At 45.7% G+C, this 18,300-nt stretch overlaps 1 long non-coding RNA gene across 1 annotated transcript; it reads left to right on the top strand.

Moving 5' to 3' along the window:
• The first annotated feature begins 5,644 nt into the window (after positions 1-5,644).
• On the top strand, positions 5,645-16,708 carry LOC129382661 (uncharacterized). The gene is made up of 3 exons (XR_008610698.2): positions 5,645-5,742; positions 15,655-15,722; positions 16,491-16,708. It is a non-coding gene; the product is annotated as an uncharacterized lncRNA (long non-coding RNA).
• Positions 16,709-18,300: the final 1,592 nt, after the last annotated feature.

Below are 18,300 nucleotides of genomic sequence, written 5' to 3'. Positions count from 1 at the left end.
GCATGCTATATATATATATATATATATATATCCTCGCTGCTTGGCAGTCAGTCAAAGCATTAGCACGGGCGAATGTCAGGAGATAGAACTGTAACACACATTAAATCAGCGAATTTAATTTTATGCCAAGGTGTACATAAACTGTGGTGCAACGAAGGAGTTAAAGACGAGACCAAAAGTTTATCTCTGGCTTGCAATTATTATTTAATATAGAAATATGACATACAAATACACGCATATGACCGGCATCTATTATGCCATTCTTTGTGAAACAACATCTTCTTCAAGGCGATCAGCCAACAGAACACACCACATTGCAGGCACAACACAACAAAACCGTGAAGAAAACGAATACACAGACAAATAAAAATTCACCGATGATTTAAATATTCCCTGATAAAAAATCTGAGCGCAGCTGTATATGCGTTTTCATTTCGCGATATATTGGCTGGCGGGGAGAACGTTTCTCGTGCGGCACGATACAAACAAAGCCATTTGTGGCACGGTTGCTACGCTAATCGGAAAACCGAGTGAAGTAGCACGTGGGTGACGCGTGGGCACGATTCACAGCAGCCGCCGCAGGCAGACCTACGCTCATGCAACGCTTTGTTTCCATACAGACCAGGCGCACTCTGGTGCCATCTCGTGGCCATCATCGACGCAAAGCGCGTCTTTCACCGCACTACGCATTTCTTCTGATGACAGCGGCTAGTTGGGCTAATTGGTACATGGATATAATAGGAGACTGCCAGCAAACTTGAAAGTAGAAATAATCGAGAAACAGGCGTAGACAAAGCCACAGGAAGGTGGCTGGAGTAACAACTCACTCCAGCCAGTTGTCACTCTTCCAGTTGTTACTCCAGCCACCTTCCTGTCACTTCGCCTATGTCTGCTCCTCGATTATTTCTGCTTTCAAGTTTGCTGGCATTCTGCTATTATTTTCTTCGCACGCTTTCGCCATGCCCTCCTCCACCGCTTTCCATCTCATGATTCCACTGCATCCTCCTCCTCCGCTTTACTCCTAGCGCACTATTCGCTATCACACTCTTTCATCTCCCGCTGCGCTCCGCCTAGTATTTCATCCTTCACTTTCTTTGTTCTCTCGGTGACCAGAGGGCCAACACCGAAGCTCGCCACAGGAACGGGCACCTAAAAGCTGCTCACTAAGAACAATAGTGATTCCGCTGAACAGCTGCCTGAAAAATACTAGTAAAAATTCACATGCGCTGACCCATCATCCAATATAAGACACGCTAAAGCCAGTCCTAAATTTAAATTGCGTCCAAACGAAAAGTAGCGAGACATAGAGAATAATCTGGTTCTTTTTTTCGAATGCCGTATCAATGGACTGCTTATGCTTTTTATTTTTGATCATGTATCTTCGATAAGTTGGTTGGTCAGAGGTTGTGGATCGTTTCCTTTATATTGACGCAAATTTCTGAAGGGTTAACCTAACGCTCATTTCTACTTTGCTGAAGAGTTGCCATGTGGCTGTTTCGGCTACTTCATCTGTTCAATGAACTACTTGTTTCATTAAGGTCATGATTTACGAGATATTGGTTATGCGCTTGTGTTAAAATGTGCAACCTAGCTGGAAGTCAGCACTAGTCCCGTAATCTTGCCTTGCTACCGTTCCTTTAGGCAACGGCTTATCTTACTTCGTTATGAACCCACTCTTCAAAAACTTTCTTTCGATGAAAGCCTGCACGTGTCACCGCAACCAAACTTTATGATGCACACCAAGGTGACATTTAACGTATCCCTGCTTGATAACCTGTGAGTGCTGACACATAAGTCGTTCAATAAAAGCCCTTACACCAGTGTACACCCACGCAATGTTCATCGCAAGCTCTTCATTTTGCTAATGATATGGTGATGAACGAGCAAAGCACTGTTTGCTGTTTGTCCAAGAAGCCTAAAAACAGAATGACAAAAGAAAGTGCAGGGTGAATGGCTCACCGCCACTACCCACGCCCCGCTCTATGCAAGTTTCATTGTCTGGCCTGCTGAGCATGAGTCTGACGCCCTCTGTGGCTCGGTGAGTCAGGGAGAGTCCGATGTTCGTGAATGCGGAATTCGAGTGAACCCGGCAGAGCCTGATGGTGGCTATTATTTTCTCTAGCGACGCTTTCTATGCCTACGATCACGTGGTGTCGCTTGTATCGGTCGTTCCATCAGACGCTATTGGGTTCGCGACAAATACATTCCTCCTCACTCTCAAAAAGAAGGAGCGCATCCAGCCGCGGGTGTCGCGCCTCCAAACGTAAAGCCCAAGAATTTTCTTATTTTTCCAGGTATATGTCTTGAGGCGTATGAGGAAGGAATTCTTAATCTACTAAAATGATGGTTATTTGCTAAAGAATTGTAATTAGGCAATAAGTTAGATTTATTTTTACGACCGTTTATTATCATTTCATACGGTGTGTTTCATTCAATATTACTCATTGTTCTGTCCTTGCACAGCAAAGCGACAAGATAATGGCCAGAAGTTTCAGATACTTACGCATCAAATCGCATTTACAGTAACGCGGACCAGTGCAGATATGGCATGTGAATGCGCTTGTTACATTATCACCGAATATTTCTACTCATGCAAACTCTCCAATTTCGTTCGCAAGGTTTTCTCGTTAACAGATTAAGAAAATCAGGCGCACCTTCTTTGGATGGAGATGAAATAGAGATGCGAAGTAGCAGCCTAGGATAATGTAAGTATTGTTACTGTGATGTTTTGAAAATTTCGACGATTTGCCTAAAAACCCTTCCCGCCCTCCGCCCCAACCTGTGTCCGCCTTCCCTAAATGAAGCCTATTAATCCGTTGCAACCAAACAGAAAGCAATCTAAAACCAATATGTTCGCCTCATTAGAACGTCGAATTTACAACAAAGAATTTATGGTTCAATGAAACTTGTAGCATGTCGCTGTGGTTACTCAGTCTCTTCTTATTGAGTGCATTAACTAAAAATTTTAAGTCCAGTCTTCCCATGCGGTCTCCTACCTCATTTTAATCAATACTCGCCAGTATCTAGACTGAGTGTCGTGTTGAGGCGAACGTTGAAGCGAACGTTGTTTTCTTTCATAACACCCTTTCTTAGCCAAAGCGGCTTTATTACACGCGTTGCCAAGTTTTCATTCAAGAACTGTTTCTCTAAATTCTGAGAGCTCTTTCTTTTGTACCAGTGCACCCTGCTGTCCCGGCTTCGGAAAGGCATCGGGATCGCGGAGCGAAAGTTAGGCCTCCTGCTAACATATGTAATGCTTGAATGTCATATCGACCAGACTCAGGAAATTTGGGTTTTCAAGCTATCGTGCGATGAGACGTATCAAGCCAGCAATAGCGATCAATCTCGGCGTATTCACGAGCGGCATCCTTCGCCAGATTGGAACCGCTTGGTTGATATTCCACAGAGCCTTGTGTAGTCGAATAATGATACTTCTAGAGAGTTCATTGATGAGTGTGCTACGAAACAAGTGTGGCGCCAAAGCAGCGCTTGTTCCTCTAAAGCGCATATCGGCGTCAAAGACGTGTTACATGCGATGCACAGACCACAACGTGTGTCCCACGATTATTTGATTTGCAAGCACACATGCATCAGTGGGCGAATGGTAAAGCGATTTTATTTTACGATTGTTTTATTCAGTTTCCACTGGGAACGACAAGAATCTTGACAGTGTACCAGCATCCATAAGAATAATATTTATAATATTATATTTCCACTTGATCGTATTGAAATCGTCACTAATAAAACTTGCCTTCGAGGCTGCTCTATCCTTGTCCAAGCTATAGGGATTATTCTTTGCACCTTTACTGAATATACGCTTTTTGTTTATGTAAGAACCTTGATTCGCGAAATTGTGTTTTCTTATGTATTTGGGCCTACAATGTTCTGACACCGAACATCCCGGTAAATTGTCGTACATATTATTAGCTTGTCCGTGGCGCTTCCATAATTGAGCGCTAGGAGCCCTGTACAGTCGACATTTCTTGCATTGGTATATTTTCTGTTTGAAATCACCTTACGAAGTTGCGCTGTTGTGCTATCGGCAATTTTGCATCTAAGGAGCAAAAACAACTTCGCAACCATATGCCTTGTATGGACCCCGAAATTGTTCATCTGTAATGCAAAAGCGCGGGATTAAAACGAAAATAAGCATCATTAGCATCCGAAATAAGCATCATAAGCAGCCTCGCGCGCGAGCTTCGTCGGTCAAAGCACAATACTTTAGAGTAACCGTACCCAACTACGCCAAAGCGTCCCCGAATAAGTTCGAGGTCTATCCCGGCAAAAACGAAGGTATGCTCAGGAAGCTGTAACTGGCGGTACCATAACCACAATTCAAACAGATATTGCTGTGTACTTTGTTATATTATTCTATTTTACGCTGCTATTCCTGCAGGACAGATGCCGTAGAGTGTAGTGCTTGGAATGGGATATTTGTAAACATTCATAGTGTTCTCTCTAATATATATAAACGTAAACTAAAACACCTTCCGGTTTTTATAACAGAATAAATGCCTTTCTACGGAGATACACCAAGTATCTTGCAGCGTTTCCAGTATTTATTGTTCGTGCTTCCCTTGTATCTCCTAATTTGCCTTACAGCTGAAGTACCCCACGATTCGAGGTGAAATTTAAAAGGAACACTGGGACGTGATTAGGAAGCAAGAGGCCAATATATTTCACATTTACATGTAATAAACAGATCGGGCGCATAAATTTTGAAGCGCAATACTGAATTCCATGAGAAGCGTATGATTTAAAGAAGCTTGCGACATGGCAACACAAAGGCATTTTCTGCAGCCGCTCAGTTTGTTTAGCTTATGCATTCGCGTTTGTTCGCTTATTCATTTGTGGCAATAATGATAAAATTGATTTTCGTGCTTTTAAATTTAGCAAACGATTCGATAAGGTCCCTCACAAGAAGTAATAATTAAGCAAAGAAAATTTGGCCATTATGTGCTGTTTTATGCTGGGATTGCAGCACACCTGAATAATCACGAACAATTTATCTATGTGGAGGGGGGGGGGGGTACAGCACAGGTACGGTTGTCCGATCGCTTATGGTTTTTGTGTTTGTTACAGCCTCTGACTCAGAAGCGACCGTTTACGCGAGGAATCGTAGACGTCCCTCAAGTGTCATCCCCATAGTCAACTCGTCATTGCACTTAGGAGGCCCATTGTAGAGAAATGTTTCGAAATAACGCCACATCGAAATATATATTGCTTGTCAAATAGGCAGCCCTATAAACCCACGCATAGTCGGAGCTGAATATGTATGTGAAGCAATCAGATGCTAATAATGAAGATGAAAACAAAAATATCGAGCCAACAAAGCAATTACAGCGATATTTGATATGACAGTACGATGTATGAGGGCATGCTACAGCTTGATGTCAAAGTATTCCACTAGCGCATGTACATTACCGACCAGTCCCAGAAAAGGACTTTTTGTTAAATATGTCTGTCAAGCAGCTCATGAGTGCAATTGACCTGCATTAATGGAATGTTTAAGCGGACGTGGAAATGGCTTTATAGAAATGACAACTTTAAATTGCAATCAACATTAAAGTATTTTTGGTTCAGTTCTCCAGGAAAAAAATGTGCATCATACTTATTTTTTAGGCCAGTAGATTGAGCACGGGACGTCTGAGAGGAGTTATATAAAGCGGTGGTAAAAGCGTTGATCACTACAGGACTCTCGCCGTCTTCGTCGCATCTCCTTTCTTTGCATCCATCCTAGAGGTGAGAGACGCAACCATATACAATTTGCTGTAGTGCTGAGCCTGGATGTCCTTAGTCTTCAGTATACTTAAAGAATAATCATATATTGCTCAGTATTTAAACAAATATTAAATTTTATTCCGGTTAGCATTATTGGTCTACACGATTTTTCAGTTGAGCTAAACCTTAAAGATATGCAAATGCTACGGAGCTAGAAGGGTAATGTTGTTTGCTGTCGCTTCGAAGTGCTCAGATTATACTTTGCACTCCGCCTAATTAGATAATTAATAGTAAATATACTCAACATCTCAATTCTTAAAATTATAGTAAAAATGTTAATAACATAATTGCATAGCAACACCAGAAACTCCCCATACAGCCTTCTGTTGCTCTATACGTGCCATATAAAAGTGTTTTTCCGAGTTTCAAAGATGCCTGCGAATACGCGCAAAGTGCGTCGAGCGGCCAGGCGAGGGACAATTTTGCCTGTATTTATCCTCTCATCCTCGGCCTCGACCTCCTCTCCACGCATTCTGCTCTCATAGACGGTTACTCTTACGCTTAGCCTTGTCCTGCCTGTTCTGGATCTCACTGAACCAACCCCCAGACCCTTAGTTCCCTAAACTTCGTTCGCTTGCCACCTTCGGCGCTGACTTACGGTAACGTTTTGTGATCCCCACCGGCGCACGACTGTCACTACATCGTGGCTTGCATGCAAGACGTCCACCTTTATAACAGTACCTCATAAAGTACTATAACATACTATACTACATACCTATACCTATACCATACTATACCTATAAAGTACTATAACAGCACCTCATACAGTGCTATCTGTTAAGGTGAATAGCGTCTGCCTGCCAATGGTCAATTTTGATTTGACGACAGAAGTGCTGCCACGCAGAATGCCCCTGGCTCAGCTTTGATGATCAGTCGCACGGCAAGTATCAGCTCTCTGCTGCTCAGAGCATTCTTGGCACACGGTCGAATTTTTGCATACGCCATTGACGTGCCCTATCTTCAAACTATTACGGCACTGAAGAGGTCGTGGAAGGAAATAATCGCACTCGATTACGAGAAAATCCAACTAACACGTGGGATGGCAAGCTTCCTCCCTTGAAGGTTATCCTCACAACGTGATTCTCATAGCTGACGGATTTGAATAATAGTGGCATCCGCTGTGGCTCCAGTGTGACGAATATGGCTTGCCTGTTCAACCTATTCAGGTCGTCGGTTAGCGTCTCGGGCAATAAGAGTATGGTATGTGCTGTGCCAATGTTCTTTGCCATCGCTGTCGTCCTTTTTTGGAGACGGGGATGCAGTGACGATTCTCTTCAGTCTATTTTGCCTCCCAACTGTCAAGGAGTCACCGTCCTCCGATAGAACCTCGTCTTAAGCAGAGTAGTACAGCATGGTGTCCTCGCCGACTGTGTCGCTCATGTAGTGGTTGCGCTTCCTCGGAGCGCTTGAGGCTGTGACGTCTCTCTCCTCCGGACGTCTAGCGGCATCCGCTTCCATCGCCGAAGTTCTCGGGAGCGGCGTCTGACGAAAGCACGCAGAAATACATGTAAAATGAGAGTTGTGGATAACGAGGTTTCGCACAAGAGTCACTTCTTCCTCTTCTCGCAAAAGTTCGCAAGATGCTTGCAAAGAACATTATTGAACCCCCCTGTAGTACATGGGCGTCACCTGTTGTACTGCTGAAAAAGAAAGACGGCTCAGGACGATTTTGCGTGGATTATCGGCATCTTCAGCATCATCAGCTTGGCTATGCCCACTGCAGGGAAAAGGCCACTCCTATACTTCTCTAACTACCCTGGTCGTGTGCTAATTGTGGCCATGTTGTCCCTGCAGATGCTGTGATGGCGTAGAGGTAGAGGATTCGCCTCGCGTGCGAAAGGACAGTGGTTCCAATCCCGGCGCCGTGCAATTTTCCACCGGAAAAAAAAAATCCGCGTGGTGATAAAATTGCATAAACAGGCCTGTAGTGCGTCCTGATTCCGGTGACCAGAACCGGTAACGCACTCCCTCGCCAGAGCAGGATTGGCCACAACCTCCTATATAAATACAGCAATCGGCATCCTAACAGTGTTACAAAAAAGGACGTGTATCCAACACCTCGCATTTGTGACGCCCTTGACTGCCTCCATGGTGCTCGCTATTTCTCATCCGTTGAGCTTCGATCCGGCTACTGGCAGATCGCAATGAACGGTCTGGACCGGGAGCAGGCCTCCTTTGTAACACCCGACGCTTTTTTGCAATTCAGAGTGATGCCGTTTGGCCTATGTAACGCTACTTCCTCATTTGAACGCATGATGCAATCCCTTCTTCACGGTTTCATGTGGTACACTTGTCCGTACTATTTGAACGACGTTACAGAATTCTCCCACACATTCACTACACACCACGACTGCCTCTTAGCAGTCCTGGACGCTTTTTGTCGAGCCGGTCTGCAACTCAACACATCAAAGTGTCAATTTGGACATCTCGTAGATACTAGCGAAGTGCAACCGGACCCAGGCAAACTTCATGCATTTAGGCACTTCCCTGTTCAGAAATATGCCCCAAGAATGTTCTCAGCTTCATCGGTCTTTCCTCTTACTTCCGCCGCTTCGTGAAAAAAGTTGTGGCAATAGCACGACCAGTGACCGAGCTTTTGAAGAAAAAGAGGCGATAACGAGGCATCCATGCTCTCGCAGCTAATCAATCTTCTCACAACGCAACACAAAAAAAAACCGTTCTCGCCAATTTATATACTTCTCCACCTATCGAAGTCCGCGCAGATGCCAGCGGCCACGGAATTGGTGGAGTACTAGCACAACGCCAGCGTGGCAACGAACGTGTAATCGCTTACGCCAGAAGGCTCCTTTCATCTTCGGAGCGCAACTATTTCATCACGAAGCGTGAGTGTCTCTCCCCAATTTGGGTGGTTCTGAAGTTCCACCCATACTTATACCGCCGACCCTTTTCAGCTGTCATGGACCATCATGCGCATTCCTGGTTGCGCTCACTGCAAGATCCCACACGACGACTTGGTCGCTTGGCGTTACGCCTCCAACAACATTCGTCTTTTGTCGTCTACAAATCTGGCCCTCCCTACAAGGACGCTCATTTTCTCTCTCGGTACCCCGTCGACGAACCTGTAGACTCAGACACTAGTACGGCCAATGGGTATTTTGTCTGTGTCGAACCTTTCCTAACATCTCCGATGAGGAGTACCGAGACCTGTCTCTTCGAGTACCTGTCTAGCATTTGCACTCTACACCTACCGACGCCTCCGTTCACCGATATGTCCTCCAGGGCGGCATTCTGTACCGAAGGAACTGCCTCACTGGCGGGTCTGATCTTCTTGTCGTGCCCAAACATCTACGACGGACTGTGCCCTTTGAGCTCCATTACGCACATACTGCCGGGCACCTTGGGTTAACGCGGACATACGACCGCGTCCGGCGCCGTTTCTATTGGCCCGGGATCACTCACTCCGTCCGACGGTATACTTTGCTGCCTGTGATTCGTGCCAGCATCGGAAAATGCCTCAATGGCTACCATCCTGTCATCTGCAGCCGATCACCGTCCCTGTGGAACCATTATTTCATGTTGGATTAGACGTCCTCGCCCCCTTTTCCACATCACCCTCATGAAACAAATGGCTAGCCGTGTTAGCTGATTACGCCACCCCATACGCCATAACGCGGGTTTACCTGACCAGTTGCGGCATTGACGCGGCAGACTTTCTCGCACGATTTTATATTGCATCATGGAGACCAGAGACAGCTTCTACTGACCATGGTCGTAACTTTTTATTGAAAGTTATCGCCGAAATCGTGCACTCCTGCTCCATTCGACAGAAGCTGACCACCTCATACCATCCTCAAACCGCTAGACTGACGGTTAAACCGTACCCTCAAAGGTATGCTGTCCATGTACACCCGTGAGCAAAACTGTACGGACCACAGGGTCGCCGAAAAGTCTAAATTTCTTCGTAATTAACTCGCATAAACTCAAATTGACGCCCACACAGGAAAGTACCTAAGGCCAAGTTTGGATTGCAGTCCTGAATTCCAAGTTGCATTCACAGGTAGAGGTAAAAAGCGGCTTTTTAGCACAGCCCATGGTTCGTATACTTTTCCTTACGGGTGCACGTTCCGAAGAACCACCATGACAAAGACATTGCCCTGCCTTACGTCACATTTGAGTACAATTCTTCTCGGCATGACACTGCCGGATTTTCTCCATTTTACTTATTGTACGGTTGCGAACCAACCTGTCCCTTGATACAGCACTTCTTCCTGCTGCGACCTCAACTAGCGGGTATGCGCCCGGCGCCATCACCCTGGCCGACCGCTCACGTCAGCTCGCCCGTACTCGACTGACGGCCTATCAAACCACTTAGCAGCCTCTGTACAACGCCCGCCATTCTGACGCACAGTTTTCGTCTGGCGCGCTCGTGCTCCTGTGGTCGCCCTCTCGTCACGTCATACTTTCAGACAAGCTCATTTCGCAATACACAGAACCCTACCGCCAGGTGTGCCAAGTGACGCCAGTAGCGTAGGAGATTGCTGCTCTAAGTTTGACTTTGCCTCTACTCTGGCGTCCAGTGATGTCGTGCACGTCAGTAAGCTCAAGCCCTACTGCACTACTTCGAGCCCTACCTTTACATTCTCAGGGACTTCGCTTTTGCTGCCAGGGATAATGCTACGGTCCAGGGCCGCTATACCGCAAAACTGATCGAAGCTTTTCTATTCCAGTTCTGCAATCAGCGTTCCGCAATTGGTCAAAAACTTTTCTAGGCCATCCCCGCTTCACTTCTCTGTCACGCGACGTCACGAATACCGCGATAGCTCCCCATCTCATACAACGTGTAAACACTGATTATGCATTATTTGACCGAACAAAATAAAACGTGTTCTTTCTGATTTGAAGAATTTTCGCCATTATTAGCCTTCGACTGTTGGCCAAATGTTTTCGGCTGCACCCACTTCACCTATCTCTCACGCGACGTCAAGAAACCACGAGAACTCGCCGCATCAAAGTGACGTGTACGCGTTAAAGATGCATTAATATGCTGAACAAAAGTGAAGTTTCTTCTGAATACCTGCAAGCTGCTCCGTTCCGAAAGGAATAAAAGGTGGCTGCCACCAATCGCTTTTTCTTTAAAACGCAAATATCAGCAGCAGGCGAGCAAACGCCAATGGGCGCGAAGCCACTTTGCCGAGAAAGGACGCGGAAATGTATGCGCAATATGCCTGCGAGGAAAGCAATCAACGCCGCAATCGCGCCTGGAAAACACTGACGTTTTCATTCGGAAGATGTACAGCGTACAAAGACCGATCGACTGAAACGCCTTGAAGTAAGCTGCCTTTCGCGGAAGTTCACACTTTGTTAGTTTCCAGTGGCACTTTGTGTACACGGGTGTTGGGCATCACTTGTTCTTGCTCTAATCTGTGTGTTTGATGCCAGAAAGAACGCAAGTAGGCCGGAGCAGTGCATTCGGTAGATGTGGATTGTACAGTGCCGTTTCGGCAGTCTCTCTAATGTTAGAGGAGAGTGGTGGAAACGCGGGTGATTGCGAAACACTATATGTATCGGAAAAAGAGCTATCGAGCACGTGTTTAGATTAGCATAAGAGCTCTTACCGGTATTGCTACTCGGAGTCGAGGACTAGAGATGGACTCTTGGAGCAGAACGAGAGGAGATGAAGAGCCTTATACAATATGTACAGATAAAGCAGGTTATAGCGTACAGGTAGCGGTGCCGAAGAACGCACCAGGCCGACGGGGCGGCTGGTGGCGACTCTCTCTTCTAACAATTGGCCGGTTCCGCCTTATTTCCTTTTGGCGATCCGACATCGGCAGGAACGAGGTGGGGCAGATATCGACGCCACCTGAGTCGCATTTTTCTTTCGTAGGGGCAGGAGTCTTGGTGCGGCGCTCCATCGGATTCCACAATCCGACCCACGGAAGACGGCCATTGGTGGAGCGTTGCAGGTTGTCGGTCACAAGGGCAACCACTCCATAAGAACAAGGGGGGAGGGGGGAGCGTTGTTGGCTGGAGATAGGCACGCAGTGTGGCACAATAGCGCCCCCGCCACCACAAGATGTATCCATAAGTAGAGCTGTTCGACACAGCTAAGACGATTGAATACGCTTGAACATCCGACAACTGGCATCACGAAACAAAAACTCCCTCGCCTTAGTGCAGTGTAAATGCACTCAGCAAAACGAATACCACAATTTTAAAGCACAAACGGTTCTATGTAACTAAGAAACAAATACTTAAACCCACGCAAACGACATAAGAACAAAGGCGAATCAAAATTCTGCACAGGCAGTTACTGCTGTTGCGTACGACACATAAATGAAGCCACAATCAAAATGAGGCAATTAGGCACTTCCTAGCCTACATATCCGTAAGTACCGCAAACAAACGGCAACCCTGGCGCTGTCTTTACTCAAGCCTCCAGGAATCAGATTTTCGTTAAAAAGAACAGCGAACAAAGAAAATTACAGTTTATAGCGAACAGAAAAGTCAAAAAGCCTAAAACAATGCGCTGTTTAATGTGCAACCATTTCAGATGGGCTTGAGTAGGTCGACCGTTCGTGAGTCTGCGCACTGTCCACTCGCGAGAGAAGAATAAAGCTGAGTTGCCCGACGCACCTGCTACTTTCGAAGCGTGCTCTCCTAGTTCGGGGAGGAAGGCGCATTCATGCTGTCCTTTTGTTGGCTAGGCAGTCGCCTTTCTTTCACCCAGGAAGGAAGCGGCCACTGAAGCAGGCTTTCGAACATGCCCGATGCTTCATTACATTCGTATGCTTGGAATGCCTTGACACCACTGAGAACAGGCGGCATTTACGGCGCCTGAAATTCGTACACTCCTTTATTTACGGACGTGCGTCACGCCTATTCTGCATTTTTACAACCGCCTAAGCTTCGGATTTAGTCCACTCTGGTATTTCTTAACGTCTTGGCTGTTGGAACGCTTGACTCGGCACGCATCGCCGCGCGAGAACCACGTTCTCGGCTTGTGCTTTCGTCGCTTGACTTCGGCGCAGCCAGCCAAGCTTCCGATCTCGGCACTCGTATTCCAGGTACGGTGCCTTCTCGTTGCAACGATACTACCATGGGCGGCAAAACCAAGCCAACCTCGTTGTCCTCGCTACATGTCACTACTTCTGACAGAACGGGACGGCATTCGACGCCACCTCAACAAGCCGACTCCCCCTGCGGTCTCTCCTCGGCAGGCTGGATTTTATCAACGCCATCGAAATTAAAGGGCCACTGTGAACCACTCTTTCCAAAGTGACCTAAGTAGATGACGAAATGACATTGTGTTTGCGCTCGTCACACAGCCTCTACACCAGCACCCCATCATTTAATACGGATCCTGAGCTAGCAGTTATCTCAATAGGTGGTCTGTCCTCGACAAGCTCGGCATTGTCGCTATCACCCAGGCCATCGAAGGTGGCCTGCCTCAATGCATCATATTGCCTCAACAAAGCCTTGTTGGCCTCATCGTAGTCCCGATTCTTCTCACCAAGCAGCACTTCCAAAATACACGCGACATTACAAGGAAGCCATGGGATCAAGCTCTCGGACCACAGGTCCCAGCTCGCACTTCTTCATGTGCTCGTTATAAATAAGAGCAAGATATAAGAAACATTCGCTGGTCTTGAAGGCGTGAAATAAGGCAGCATCGGGCTCTTCTTCCAATTAAGTTTTTGAATTTCTCGTTCAAGTTCTTTCATCCAAACAGCGTGCAGTCATGTTGGCTCTTTTGCCTCTCTCTCGTGCCTCCGGCGCTGTTCTGCTTCTTCACGCCCACGACTCTCACGTCCCTCTCGTAACTTTCCCTCCAGCTTTCACTCAACAAACAATTCCCAAGCCTCCTCAACTTCCACGACCATCACGTCCTCTGCCTGCATCATGTCGAGAATCACTTTCCCTGTTTTTACGGAATTGGCGCAAATGCCAAGCTCCTTGCGAATTTGAATGAAGTCCTGAACTTGGAATCCCTCCATCGGGATCTCATTCCTCGTGTTGCTTCTCCACTATATTGTCCCTTACCTCAACATAGAATCTAATGTTTAAAGAAAGTAAATTCGTAAGTGATAGGCCACCAAAATATAAAACCCTCTCCTAAGATCTGCCTGTGCTAGAGACGTCTGGCGAATTGAAAAGCAAACGTCAGGCACTAACCCACCTAAAGTATCTGACACCCGGCGGTCTCCTAATGGCAATCGAGTGGCGTAGCGGGCGTCTTCGAGCCTCGTATATCACAGCTTTGTATGCGCTGTTCAGATACTGGTTCGCCAATACTACAGCTGCAATGCTCCCTTTCGACTCGGAGTCGACAATGCGAGACAATCTCTTCGAGCAGACGAAAAGGAGACGAAACGCTTTCTACACTATGTAGCAGATACAGCTGCTAATCGCGTAGATGAAGCGGTGCTGAAGAGAGCGCCAAACCGACGGGGCAGCCGGCAGCGACTATCTCTTCTAACAAGGGCTTTTTGCGCCTTAAATTCCTTTGGAAATTCGACGTCCGCAGGAACAAGGGGGTGGGTGCTGGCGTCACCCACGTCCCATTCTCCTTCCGTCGGTGCAGCAGTGTTGGTGCACCGGGCCACGTGATTCCTAGGTTCAGATAACTGGAAGGGGTCGGTAGTTCATGCAACTTTGCAGGTTGTGAGTTACAAAAGCAAATACTTCAGAAGAACGAGGGGGGAGGGGGCAGGGGGGAGCGCCCGTCGCTTCGTTGATAGGCACGCACTGTGGGAGAACACCGGGTATGAAGCGACAAGAAGTGCTCATAACACGCAAACAACTAAGAAATATCGTTGCGGTATCAATACTTCAGAAGAAAGTCTGCCGGTAAGTTCAACATGCGCCTGAAATCCGGGAGAAGCCGCCGCACTTTCGTGGTTTCACCTGCGCCCGGAACAGCTACCGTTGAAAAAGCATTCATAAAACCCCAGTACATGCTTATCCCGTCTCTATAAGCTTCCGAACTCGGAAAGAAATGTTTCCTGCGTCCATAATTTACTAGTATCATACACCAAGCGCTACTCACGAACGAGAACGATGTGTTCAGTATAGATATACCCGGAATCACTTGTCATTTACAACAGTATTTGTTTCCCACCGATGAAAGGATAAAACGATGAAAGGATAAAAAAGGTAACATTGTATTAGAATAGGCTTAGGCTCACATGGCGAGGAATCTAGGGACGATGCTTCACTGTTATCGTTTGGTCAGGTTTCTGTGGTGAATCTTCCTTTTTCTTGTATCGCTATAAGGAAATAGGAATGTGTTGTAGGCACTCGTTCATAGCTCGGCCTTTACAAGATATTGCATTGGGATATTTTGATTTGTTCTTCAATAAAGACAGAATGGCGTTAGGATTCTACAAACGAGAAGTTCTACTTCAATAACTAACTCTTTAGCCCGATTCCAGTTGGACGCTGAAAATGCTCGAAGCCTATGGGGCAAAACGCAAAAAAAATTGCAGATATTCTTTTAGGACTAAGTGCCCAACACTCAAGTTGTTTTCTAGAGATCCAGTTGAGGTAAGCCATTGGAATGTAGTCATATTGTAATACTCTAAACACTTGTAAGATACTTCGAATACGCGGCCTAATCACTGTCCCAGCGTTGCCACATTGTAAGCATAGCATTCTTGTATTCAATTATGTTTCTTGGTAAAATATGTAGAACTCTTCGTGAAGAGTTATCAATTTTCTGTTGCTAATGCACGAATACTAGGAAGGGTATTTATTAGCAACTTCAAAATAATTACAGTTCACCCATACATTTTACGACCTTAATTCAAATGCGTAAGCAGAGGATTCGACGAGTGTAGTGATAACACATCAATCTATTATGGGCGCACGAACGATATTTAGGAATATATATATATACTTTTTTATGTCCAGCTCTCAAGTCGAAGATATGGACAGCTTGCTTGGGAAATACCTCTTCGGGGTGGTTGCTGCCGTGCTCGGTAAGATTACGCAGTCAATGGAGGTATTACCTCAACTTCGCTGGGGTGGGGACCCACTGGAAAGGAGATGGCGACAGTGTCTGCGAAATTTTTTGGAGAAAAGCTTCATTATTTTGGTGTTCGCGGTGATATAGGGACAAACAGATGAAAAATTAGAATCGCCTAAGATTGCCAAGAAGAATGGGGCTTCCCGGTGTCAGATTTCTTCGATTTCGATGCACAGACGAGATCATCATTATCTTTTACTGCAATTTGTCACCGATGTAATGCGTTTAGAAACTTTCGTGGGTGTGCCTTCTATATACAGATACGTTAAAGCTTTGTTGTTGCGTACGAACAGTCAATGTTTAGTTGCTGTGTCAATCAGCGTTCGATTCGGCGCAGCATTTTTATTTTTTCTTATTGATGATTATGGAACAAGGGAATACACATGCGGGAGACAACGCCGAAACATAATAAAAGAACATATCTTTCTATCGGCCCTTTACTAACCGCTTGAGCTTTCTTTGTTGACTACGATTTGTCAATCAGTGCATCTGGTTTTCGGAGCCTATAACACCCACGACAAAAGTAACAAGCTGTAGCAGCTGTCCTTACAACATGTTTTTCTGTCTTCGTACAACTGCAGCATTTATACAGACACTGAATAAGTGAGAAAATTGAGGGCTATAAATATCAAGAAATATATATTCCAGTACTTGCTCTTTATTTCTCGTCCCCTTTTGGATCATACGAGCGAACCACCACCTCTGATTTGTCATTTTGCAGCTATGCTGATCATGGCCCCAAATGAAGCTGGGGCAATTCCACCTGAAGTCCTCTTAACCTTGGGACGAAATGAAGACCATGTCCAGTAACGAAGCATCAGTCTTCGGGATACAATGCTGGTGGTTTGCGTTCCATTGACGACACCTGCTACGTAACTAAATAAAATGAATGAAGCAAAATACCCTCGAATGAATAAACAGGACATCATTGGAGACAAACTCACTTTTCTACCGAGTGTCACATTTTTTTTTTTTTCATTTCCTTTCGTGTAATCGCCCTTTGGCGCTGCTATACATATATTTCACATTCTGTTCCTTCGTCGCATGATGCCAATAAGTCTTTCTTAATATATTTCGTGCTAAAAATGAAGAAAGGGCGTCAATCGAGGGGCCCGATGTTTATTTGTCATATCATAGGAAGCCAACAAGCACTGACACCAAGGTACACGCAGGTGAAATTACTTGTGCTTAAAAAATGAAAATGAAGGAACGGTAAATTAATGGAAATGAAGGTGGATGAAGAAACAAGTTACCGCCGGTGAGGAATGATCCCACAACCTTCGCATTTCGCGTGCGATGCTCTGCCAATTATGCTACCGCGGTGCCATTTCCCGATCCACTTTCTTGGGTATTTGTGTGTCCTACTAGAGCCCTGGGAGCGTTAGCCAGCAGTACCACTCACAGGCCTCGGAAGCGGATGTAGAACGTCCTATCTACACCAGGCGTCCCGAGAACGTGATCCTTTTGGGTAAAGGGAACCGGTCAAAAAACCCACACTTGCTACTTGAAGGCATCCATGTAGCCGGATTCGGGACCCTCGTTATCTAATCAGCGGGAAGAAAGGGGGTTAATCGATGGGCCCGGTTTTTATTGATCATATCATAGGAAGCCAACAAAGACTAACATCAAGGACAACGTAGGGAAATTACTTGTCCTTATAAAACGAAGATAAAGAATTTATAAATAATGGAAGTTAACGTGGATGAAAAAACTAGTTTCCGCATATGGGGAATAATCCGACAACCTTCGCATTATGCGTGCAAAGCTCTATCAATTGAGCTACCGTGGCGCCGCTTCCCTGTCCAAACTGGTTTTTTCATCCACCTTCATTTTCCCTAACTTATCGTTTCTTTATCTTCATTTATTAGTCACAAGTAATTTCCCCTAGCTAGTTATTGGCGTCAATATTTGTTGGCTTCCCATAATATTTCGTGTTACGGTTTAGATTGACTTACAATTCTACTACTAGGAGAATGTTTTTACACACTATATTACACGAAGAGAAGCGTCGCCGCATTGCATTAGACCCGAAGTAATATTAACAGACATACAAACAAAAATATCTGTGGATCGCAGTTACACGTGAGCAACGTTGATAGGCGAAAAGCTTTTTTTTTAACACTTACCTAAATGCATTCGCTATTCGACCATTTGACGCTTTTCCTTCAATGATTTGTTCTGATTTCACTTTTCGCACCTGAGGTCTTGATACTCGGTTGCTTCTGTTGCAGACTTCGTTTCCGTATGTCCGAGTGCCTGTTTGGGCTAGTTGGTTACAAATCACGATCAATGTTGATTTCGCACTTCTTGCACCGAGGACTGGAAGATGACAGACACGCTGTCCTTGTGTCTCTCGTTCCCTAGACGTGGTTCCAAGTGGTGCTCAAATAATATTTATCATGGATGGCCTATTTCTATTTTTCCTTGCCGACTTCTTAGCTCGACTGTAGGTGAACACTCCTCACTCGATGCGTCTCGACAAACATGTCGGCTCCATCAGTTGAGGACACGCAACAGACGGAAGAGCAAAA

The sequence above is a fragment of the Dermacentor andersoni genome, chromosome 6 (genome assembly GCF_023375885.2).
Source record: "Dermacentor andersoni chromosome 6, qqDerAnde1_hic_scaffold, whole genome shotgun sequence".
Lineage (NCBI taxonomy): Eukaryota > Metazoa > Arthropoda > Arachnida > Ixodida > Ixodidae > Dermacentor > Dermacentor andersoni.
This window is presented reverse-complemented; position numbering and strand designations above follow the sequence as displayed.